The sequence below is a fragment of the Piliocolobus tephrosceles genome, chromosome 10, assembly GCF_002776525.5.
Source record: "Piliocolobus tephrosceles isolate RC106 chromosome 10, ASM277652v3, whole genome shotgun sequence".
NCBI lineage: Eukaryota > Metazoa > Chordata > Mammalia > Primates > Cercopithecidae > Piliocolobus > Piliocolobus tephrosceles.
The window spans coordinates 39,502,315-39,512,401 of record NC_045443.1 but is presented as its reverse complement, the minus strand read 5'-3'; the positions used below and the strand labels follow the sequence as shown (position 1 = coordinate 39,512,401).

The following is a 10,087-nucleotide window of genomic DNA, read 5'->3' as shown; positions in this document are numbered from 1 at the left end:
AGGAGGCAGGATTGGACATAGTGACTAGTGACTAATGCCTGTAATCCCAGTACTTTGGGAGGCCAAGGTAGGAGAATGGTTTGAGTTCAGGAGTTCCAGACAAGTCTGGGCAAGATGGCAAGGACTTGTCTCTACACACACACACACACACACACACATACACACACACAAAAGCCAGGAGTGGTGATGTGCACCTGTGGTTCCAGCTACTTGGGAGGTTGAGGCAGAAGAATTGCTTGAGCCCCAGAAGTCGAGACTGCCATGAGCCATGTTCAGGCCACTGTACTCCAGCCTAGGTAAAGGAGAGAGACAAAGAAAGAGAGAGAGAGAGAAAGAGAGAAAAAGAAAGAAAGAAAGAAAGAGAGAGGGAAGGAAGGAAGGAAGGGAGGGAGGAAGGAAGGAAAGAAAAGAAGAAACAAAGGAGACAAGGCATGCAAAAGCATGGAGAAATGAAATGCCTTGTGTGGTCAGGGATGGGAAGAGCAAGCCCAGGATTTGGCCTCCTTCTCTATCCTGGTCAATAAACCCAGACAATTTGAAAGGAAACCCAGACGTCTCCTTCTCTCTCCCTCCGGCTTATCTGTGCCCTACTTCCTTTACTCGGGACCCATCTTCATCCCTCTAGTTCTAGAGCCAAGCAAAAGGCAGTCCCAAACCCAGAGAGAAGGTCTTAAAGTTCAGTCCTCCCTTATCATTTCTTTACTGCCTGGCTCTGTGTTGTTTGTGCCTAATGGGAGAATGGTGAGAAGAAAAACTGGGGTTGCCTTTCACCACTTCTGCTGCAGAGTGAAGAATTACTTCACTTCCATCCTATTTCCTGCTCAAATGTGTTTACTTCTTTCTCATTGTTCTACTCGATTGGCATTTCTGGAAGAGCTCCTTGCTCCTCCCTCTGTATACTCTATTGTTAAATGGCAACCAGATCTCTTCTCCGGAGGTGTAGAGTCAGGAGGTAGAATGTCTGGGCAAAATACATTGCCAGAAGTATTCACATACCTCACTCTTCATAAAATATGATAGTATCAGAAACGCTTGTTTATTTTTCTAGCTATGTTTCTGGTATTAACTCACTCTTTCGCTCTATCTCTCTTAGGATTAAGAGAACATAACTGCTAGGTAACTGAACCAACAGTACAAAATTCAGGATTCACACTCAGATGTCTGTCTAATGCTTATAGCAAGACACTACAGTAATTCAGTATCAAACTAGCAAGCAATTACGACAATCTACAATTATTATGCTATTAGATAGAGTAACTTTTCCCAATAGTATTTGATCAACTAACAGATGTTCCTCCCAAAAAAGAACTCTGTAATCAAAAACAATTTGAGGCAGGGCGTGGTGGGGCTCACATGGGTAATCCCAGCACTTTGGGAGGCCTAGGTGGGTGGATCACTTGAAGCCAGGAGTTTGCGACCAGTTTGATGCCAGGCCAACATGGTGAAACCCTGTCTCTACTAAAAATACAAAAAATTAGCCAGGTGTGGTGGCACACACCTGTAGTCCCTGCTACTTGGGAAGCTGAGACAGGAGAATATCTTGAAACCAGGAGGCAGAGGTTGCAGTGAGCCAAGATCGCATCCCTCCACTCCAGCCTAGGCAAGAGAGTGAGACTCTGTCTCAACAAAAACAAAAGAAACTGAAAAATCAAACAATTTGAGAAAATCCTGGGTTTAAAAAAGTTAAACAGGTCTCTACTACAGGACTTTTCAGATCCTTTTCAGATACTTTAATTTGTTAATGTAGTCTGTAAGTCAAGAAAGTAATTCGGCGGTAGCCGCGCGGAGTCAGTGCCCTTAGCACCCCGCTGGCACCTACCTTGACTCTCACTGGCCGCACGAACCCGTCTGTGCTTGGTGTCATAGTGCACATGCCTTGTAAGCGACGGCGCCATGAGTCTGACTTCCGGTTCCAGCAGATGAGTTGAATGGATCACAGCAGTTACCATTGCTGCTGGGACAGCTGCAATTTGTTATCTAGCTTACAAAAGGTTTTATGTTCAAGATCATCGAAATAAAGCTATGATAAACCTTCACATCCAGAAAGACAATCCCAAGATAGTACATGCTTTTGACATGGAAGATTTGGGTCATAAAACTGTGTACTGCCGTTGCTGGAGGTCCAAAAAGTTCCCATTCTGTGATGGGTCTCACACAAAACACAAGGAAGAGACTGGAGTCAACGTGAGACCTCTGATCATCAAGAAAAAAGAACCTTAAGTGGAGACTTTTGATGCTGCAAATCAACTTGTCATGAAATTACCTGATTGTTTAATCAGAATGACCACTACCTCTGTCTGATTCACCTACCCTGGGTTCTAAATGTGGTATATTGCAAACTGCAGGTTTCACATTCATAGATTTGCCTTACTTGTTGAAACATCGTGGTGCACATTTGTTGAAACAAAACAAAACAAAAAAAGAGGAAAAACCAAAAAAAAAAAAAAGTAATTCAGAAATTTACTAGATCCCTTTTTGCCAAAGTACATATGAATCACTCTGAGAAACTGTTGAAAATTCATATTACCAAGCCCCTCAGAAGCAGCCCTGGAGCCTGTACTTTAACACCCCAGGTAGTTCAGATGCAGTTGATCTGCACACTGAGAAATACTGACATGAAATGTTTCCCTAACTAGGGTTCTTGGAACACACTTTGGGAAATGAAAATGCTGGCGCAAGGAATTAACTCAAGGTCAGTCCCCAAAAGTGCTTGTTTTGTTCCAATACATCACAGTTCTCATTCACGTTAATTTAAATAGTTTGTTTTGTTATAGTTGCAAGATAACACCTGACTATTGAAAAAAGGCAAACTAGCAATAGAATTAAGAGGAGCCAACCAGCTACTGACAAGGGTGGAAACCCCTAGTAGAGCTAATAATGGCAGTGTCAAGGTTTCTGTTGTTTAGTTTATTTCTAAATATAATCATCCAAATCAAAACAGACTTTCTCTAACATCTTTTTAAGCCACAGAAAGAAAAGAACACTTTATTTCAGGGATGGTAAATTTAAACCATCTTAGCACTTGGCAAGTTATGAGGTTTGGCCTCATAAGATTTTTGTGAATGTTGACTATTAACCACCAACACCTCTGAGCTATCAACAGTCAAGTACCAGAAAACGAACACACTGATGGGATTTTGATTCTTTTGAATCAACAATATGTGAGATGGGTCATAGCTACAGTGAGCCAGGAATAAAATGTTAAATATGTACTTCAGCTGTGTCAAATTGGAGAATATTCCTAATATCTCAGTAGGACCTACTCCAGACTCATTCACTAATTAAGAAACACCACCTCAGGGTGCACTATGGGGACATCATGCTGGTAAAATGAAATCAATATTTAAAAGGGAGAAAGTACAGTGTTCCTAAAATGCAAAGTAACTATATCTTAATAGGGCTTTCTAGACACAGTGCTGTGGTTGAATATAGATAATAATCATTATCTGAGGATAATTAAAAGTTGGTTTTAAAGTGGATCAGCTTAAACTTATTTTCAAAAGAAGGGGGAAAATCTTGTAAAATGAGCAAAATTATTAACATCAGTTTATTTCATCTGTCTTATGGCTTAAATTTTGGCTATAAGACATTTAATGCTAACATTATACAGGATTGAATGTTTGAGTGAAGACAAATTTTGTGAATTCATTACAGAATTTTTTTATTTGACTTCTTGTCAAAGATAGTAACTACAGGCACTCAAATATTATCTAAGAAGTTCCCCCTCTTATTTAATTTTGAAATCAGATATTATTAAGCTACAAGGGAATCTTGCAGATCATAGAGTCTGTATTATCTAAAGACTTTTATTTATAAATTATAGAAACCTAATGTGGATTCAGCCAGTTTCTCATCCAACTAAAATACCAAATGCTCATATATATTAAGTCTTGTCTTTTTTTTTTTTTTTTTTTTTTGAGACAGGGTCTGTCTCGCTCTGTCACTCAGGCTGAAGTGCAATGGAACAATCTTGACTCACTGTGGCTTCCACCTCCTGGGTTCAAGTGATCTTCCCACCTCAGCCTCCTGAGTAGCTAGGACTTCAGGTGCATGCCACCACACATGGCTAAATTTTTATTTTATTAATTTATTTATTTATTTATTTTGAGATGGAGTCTGCTCTGTCACCCAGGCTGGAGTGCAGCAGTGCAATCTCGGCTCACTGCAACTTCCGTCTCCCGGGTTCAAGTGATTCTCCTGCGTCAGCCTCCAGAGTAGCTGAGATCACAGGCATGCGCCACCATGCCTAGCTAAATTTTTTTTTTTTGTATTTTCAGTAGAGACAGGATTCCACCATGTTGGCCAGACTGGTTTCAAACTGCAGACCTCAGGTGATCCGCCCACCTCAGCCTCCCAGCGTGTTGGGATTACAGGCATAAGGCACTGCACCTGGCCTAAATTTTTAATTTTTTGTAGAGACAGGATCTTGCTATGTTGTCCAGGATGGTCTCAAACTTCAGAGCTCAAGCAATCCTCCTGTCTCAGCCTCCCAAAATGTTGAGAGTACAGGAATGAACCACCACACCAAGCTTGCCTCTATTTTCATTTGTCAATGATACCTCAATAAATCCAAAGGAAAAATAAGAATCCCATCATTCTGTAGCCCTCAGCTCTACTTTTCTTTTCACTAGCATAGTTCTTGGGCAAGCCCTCCCCAAATGACCAAAACGGCCCTCCTGCTACTCCAGAACTATATTTTACCAGCATAGCAACAAAGTAAAAAGCAAAAGCCCCTTTCCCATTAGTTCAAGCCAGTGATGTGAAGGTAAGTGTTTAACTTTCCAGGAAAAAAAAAAAAAAAAAATCTGTTTTATAACATTTGCCAATTTCCAGGGTGTAAATACTCCCACCCTGGCCAATTTCAACCTACCAACTTGACATCACTAAACATGGAGTTGAGAAGAGATGTGTAGTAGTCCATTCTGTAGTATTTCCACCATATAGAGTCAAAACACATAAATAACTCAAGATGATAGGTAATATAAGATCTAGTAAAAAATACTTATAGTAAAGTATAAGATATAGATAAGGCAGCTGTGAGTTTGAAGTATTCACCTACCTTTGTTTTAATATACTTTAATTGTAAGTTTATATAATCCAATTGTTAATAATGGCTGTGTTTAACAACTGATTGGCAAAACTTCTAGAAATGTAATAAATGGCTCTTGTGTACCAATATGAGCCAGCACAGCACCAGCCCCGCAGAAATCCAGGAGGACAGCTCACAGGAGCCTGATTTGGGTCACATGGCTATTTTTAGATTCATCTCTGAGTCCAAGAGGCTGTGGTGCTCTGACTGGCCCACGCTGGCCATGTGTCTGGGATAGACTTAGGCTGTAGACACATTGACTGATGATGGGAGAGAGTGGCTCCACAACAGAAAACAACAGGGGGAAGAAGCTGGGCAGGCAAAATAACATATATCCATTTTAACAGTGGAAACACCTCACACAGAGGTAAGTGGGACAAGCACAAACTTCACTGTCCACTTTGAGAGTAAAAGAAAATGCTATTAATTATTATGCTTGTGCCACAGACATAGAGCAAGATGTATGGTCACACTATGAAAAAAGAATACTAGTCCCAGGCAGAATAACTGGCTGGCAGAGCCATACACGTCAAATGAGCAGCACAGCCAGGGCTAGGGACCAGATTTTCAGATTACCAGTTCAGTATACTACATAGACCTCAATTGTAATGGTGTTTCGTACTTCTTTCTTTGGGATGGTTTTCAAATAGAAAATCCCCCTAAATGGGAAGGAACAGAATATTGCTAGTGGTTGTGATCAGAACTCTTCTTTTTTAAATTATGCATTGTGCTTTCTTAGATTATGTATTATGTATCGTGCGTTTAGTGGTTTTTTGATTTTCACTTGATTGTTTTGGAGACTGGGCCTTGCTATGTTGTCCAGGCTAGAGTGCCGTGGCTGTTCATAGGCATGGTCATAGAGCACTGTGGTCTCCAGTTCCTGGGCTCAAGTGGTCTTCCTGCTTCAGCCTCTCAAGTAGCTAGAAATACAGGCACCATGCCACTGCACCTGGTTCGCATTTAATAGTTTCTTACCCAATGTTTTAACTCACCATATATTACTTATGGGAATACAGAATTTTGAGGACAATTTGACTAACAGAAGCCTTTGAATTCCACATACACTTTGACCTAACAATTCAACTTCTGTGAACTAGTTTAAGAAAATAATCACAGACGTATTCAAATATTTTACTTTAAGGATGTTCACTGTAAATTATTGATAAGAGTAAAAAAACTGGAAATAATTTAAATGGTCAATAGACAGATGGTTAGATAAATCGTAATATGTCAGTCTACTAAAGAGCCATAAAAATGATGTAGACAAAGAAAAAAGAAATTAAGTCCACAACATATGATCCCATTTTTTACAGGGGAAAAACATGCCTGAAAGGATAGGCCATACCAAAATATTAACAGTGACAATGTCTACATTGAACAAAAGTTGCTTTTGTATTTTTAAAGATTATTGCTTTTGTATCTTTTTAAAGATTATAAAATACCCAAGCCACTCAACTATTTTTTTTTAACTATGCTCTGTTCATTGTAATTTTTTAACTATGCTCTGTTCATTTTAACTATGCTCTGTTCATTTAACTATGCTTTCTCACTGCATTCGCCCTGGTTTAAAATAATTTCAAAACTATTTACTGGAGGTGAGTTTACCTTGTGGCAAAAATAAAAGCGAAGGAGACAGTGTTAAAAATATATCTAAAGAAAAATCCATATGTAAGTATTCAGGATAAGAAGGCTGAATTCCCTGGCCTACAACTCTACCATTTTCAACTCTGTGTGCTGACTTTTTTACTAAATTTGCTTAAACCTGCAAACTTTGGGAAACTGTTATAAAACAACAGAAAGAGATGTCAGCTCAGGTTATTTCCAAGAATCTCCCCTGCTTTCTCATGTAAAGGATGAATTTAGAGAGCCATGGGCTTTTAAGAATCCAGCAAAGTCTCACTGAGGTTTGACAGAGCCTCCGAATACAGTTTATAAAAGAGTCAAAGGGCCTAATTTTTAAATTCATATGATCAGAGGAAATTGAAGGAATAAAATTAAGTAAAGAATATGAAACAGAGAGGGGAGCATTACAGTAAATGTTTTTCTTTAAAGTCATTTAAAGAGAAGTTTATGAATGTAAAGGTTTAAAAACATTTATTTTGCAAGTCACAATGACTTTTTAAGCTACCCAAACTCATCTAACTGAAGACAAAATATTGCCCAAGCAACACACATGTCCAGGAGGCCCTGAAGGTAGAAATCCACTTCCCCAGAAACGTATTTATTTCACTCTTATAGCAACAGAAGGATTGAAAGAAGAAACAAGGAAGCTTCAAGGCTCAGATTTTTAAGTTACAGCTATTGCATCAGAAAGAGGACTATACTTAGAAACTGAAAATACGGGGTTGGGTCCTGGCTCTGCAAATTACCAGCTGTATATATATATATGTTGTAGACACAGGGTCTCTCTGTGTTGACCAAGCTGATCTCAAACTCCTGGCCTCAAGCCATCCTCCCACCTCAGCCTCTCAAAGTGCCGGAATTGCAGGTGTAAGCCCATCCTGCCCTGCCTTCAGCTCTATTATCTGGGAAAGATCATTTAACCAGTCTAAATCTCGATATTTTGGTCTTAAAATGCTAACAACTATACAGTTGTTATGAGCACAATGGCTGGTATATAACGTATTCTCAATAAATATTTGTTAAATGAGTTGATGTTTGTGAAATTACTTTGCAAGCTCTGCGAATAATCGTACACTCATGCACTTAACACCACTTGACCCAATAACATATATTACTTATTTATTTTGTGTATATTCTACCTTCCCCAACTAAATGCAAGCTCCATAAGGGAAGGATTTTTTGTCTTTTCTGTTTAAGGACATATCTCCAGAAACTAGAACAGCTCCTTGCACATACTAGGCACTTAATAAATATTTGTTAAATAATTTTTTGTGTAAGTGCTTGTCACAAGCTAAGCCCTTAATCAATGATATCCAATATTATTATTCACCTATAAAGCATCGTACGAATATTAAGAATTAAGCATTCCGGCCGGGCGCGGTGGCTCAAGCCTGTAATCCCAGCACTTTGGGAGGCCGAGACTGGCGGATCACGAGGTCAGGAGATCGAGACCATCCTGGCTAACATGGTGAAACCCCGTCTCTACTAAAAAAATACAAAAAAAACTAGCCAGGTGAGGTGGCGGCCGCCTGTAGTCCCAGCTACTCAGGAGGCTGAGGCAGGAGAATGGCGTGAACCCGGGAGGCGGAGCTTGCAGTGAGCTGAGATCCAGCCACTACATTCCAGCCTGGGCGACAGAGCGAGACTCCGTCTCAAAAAAAAAAAGAATTAAGCATTCCAGGCCAGACACGGTGGCTCATGCCTGTAATCCCAGCACTTTGGAAGGCCAAGTCGGGCGAATTACCTGAGGTCAGGAGTTCAAGACCAGCCTGGCCAACATGGCAAAACCCCGCCTCTACTAAAAATACAAAAATCAGCTGCGCACCTATAGTCCCAACTACTCAGGAGGCTGAGGCAGGAGAATCGCTTGTACCTGGGAGACAGGGGTTGCAGTGAGCCGAGGTCACACCACGGCACTCCAGCCTGGGTGACAGAGCAAGACTCTGTCTCAAAAAAAAAAAAAAATTGTGTATTCCCAAACATCCTGAATCATCCTCTTCTACCCTACTTTATTTTAGCTTTAATATCATGCTAATCCTTCCTCACTAACTATATTACCAAGAACAATTTCTGAGAGCCTCCTGAAGTTAACCCATATGTATTTATCTCCTAAGATCCTTTCCCATAAATCAGTCCTTCATGCCATTAATCACTTACGTTTCTGAATTGTTTTCGCCTTCTAGAATTTAAAACAAAGGCCTTAGGGCAGAGATTCGGAAATGGCAGTGAGAAGGATTATGTTTCAGGCTCTCTCTTCTCATAGAATCTTGATAAGACTAAGGTATCTACAGCAGAAAGAACTTTTTGGCTCTGAGTAACAAATGCTCCAGCATAGTGAACGCAATCTTCCCTTAACAGGAATTCTGTCCCAGTTTCTGTAGGATCTGTTTGAACTGCACAGGTACACATGTTAGAATGAGAAAGCTAGAGAAGAATTTAAATAGACCAACTTATATTTCATCAAGGAAGTTGATTCCCCTTTTCCCTGAGTGTAAGCTCAGGGAAAAGTGTAAGCTCCTATAGGGAGCTCCATCTGGTTCACAGCTCTATTCCAGCAGCTAGCACAGAGCCTGTAACACACTGTCCTTCAATAAACAGTTGTGAAAAGAAATATTTGCGGAGTGAATTTGCTCTCTGATTAGATTTCGGAATGCAAAGCTGCTCCTGGACAGTGGAAAGACAGGTCTATGAGAACGCCTGGAATCCAAGAGACAGTCATTATCTTAACAGAGTAGGATGGAGACGTAGCAAATGGGTGCATGGAAAGGGGAACGTTGGTTTGTTACTAAAGAGAAGAAAATATATGACAGGTTAATCATTCCTTAGAAAGAGCTGCCTGATGATGGTAGAGTCACATCTTTTTAGAGAGGCTATATCTCCTAACCCAAGGCAAACACACATTCAAACGTAAGTCAGCCAATAAGAAGAATGTTGGTTTCTATGTTTTGAAAAGTAGCTCCTAAAAATGTCAACCTCTCTTAACATAATTTGTTCTTTGTCACCTAGAATAACTACAGCTGAGAGGGAGAAAAAAAAAAGGCTAAAATCAAGTTTCCTCACTTGGTGCCTCAAAGCAGCTTCAATTTGACCTATTTTGGAAGGATTCATCAAAAACAAATTTTTGTTTCCTTCTTAGACAAGTACAGTCGTCTCAATGCATCTTTCGTGTGCATTGTAACTTTGACAGATCATTGAATAGGAGTTGGGAAACTCCACTTACCAAAGAGACAAGGCACTTTTTAAAACACCTCATAGTTTACCTAAAAAGCTTCTCTCATCTCAGAAGTTGCGACTTCCAGCGTTTCTCTCATTGTTGACATCTGGAGATGGTAATTAAAGTTAGTTCTGCTCTGTGCAGCAGAACTTTAAAAAAGT

At 40.0% G+C, this 10,087-nt stretch overlaps 1 pseudogene; it reads left to right on the top strand.

Annotated features, from left to right (window-relative positions):
* The first annotated feature begins 1,893 nt into the window (after positions 1–1,893).
* On the top strand, positions 1,894–2,220 carry LOC111520201 (annotated as a pseudogene).
* Positions 2,221–10,087: the final 7,867 nt, after the last annotated feature.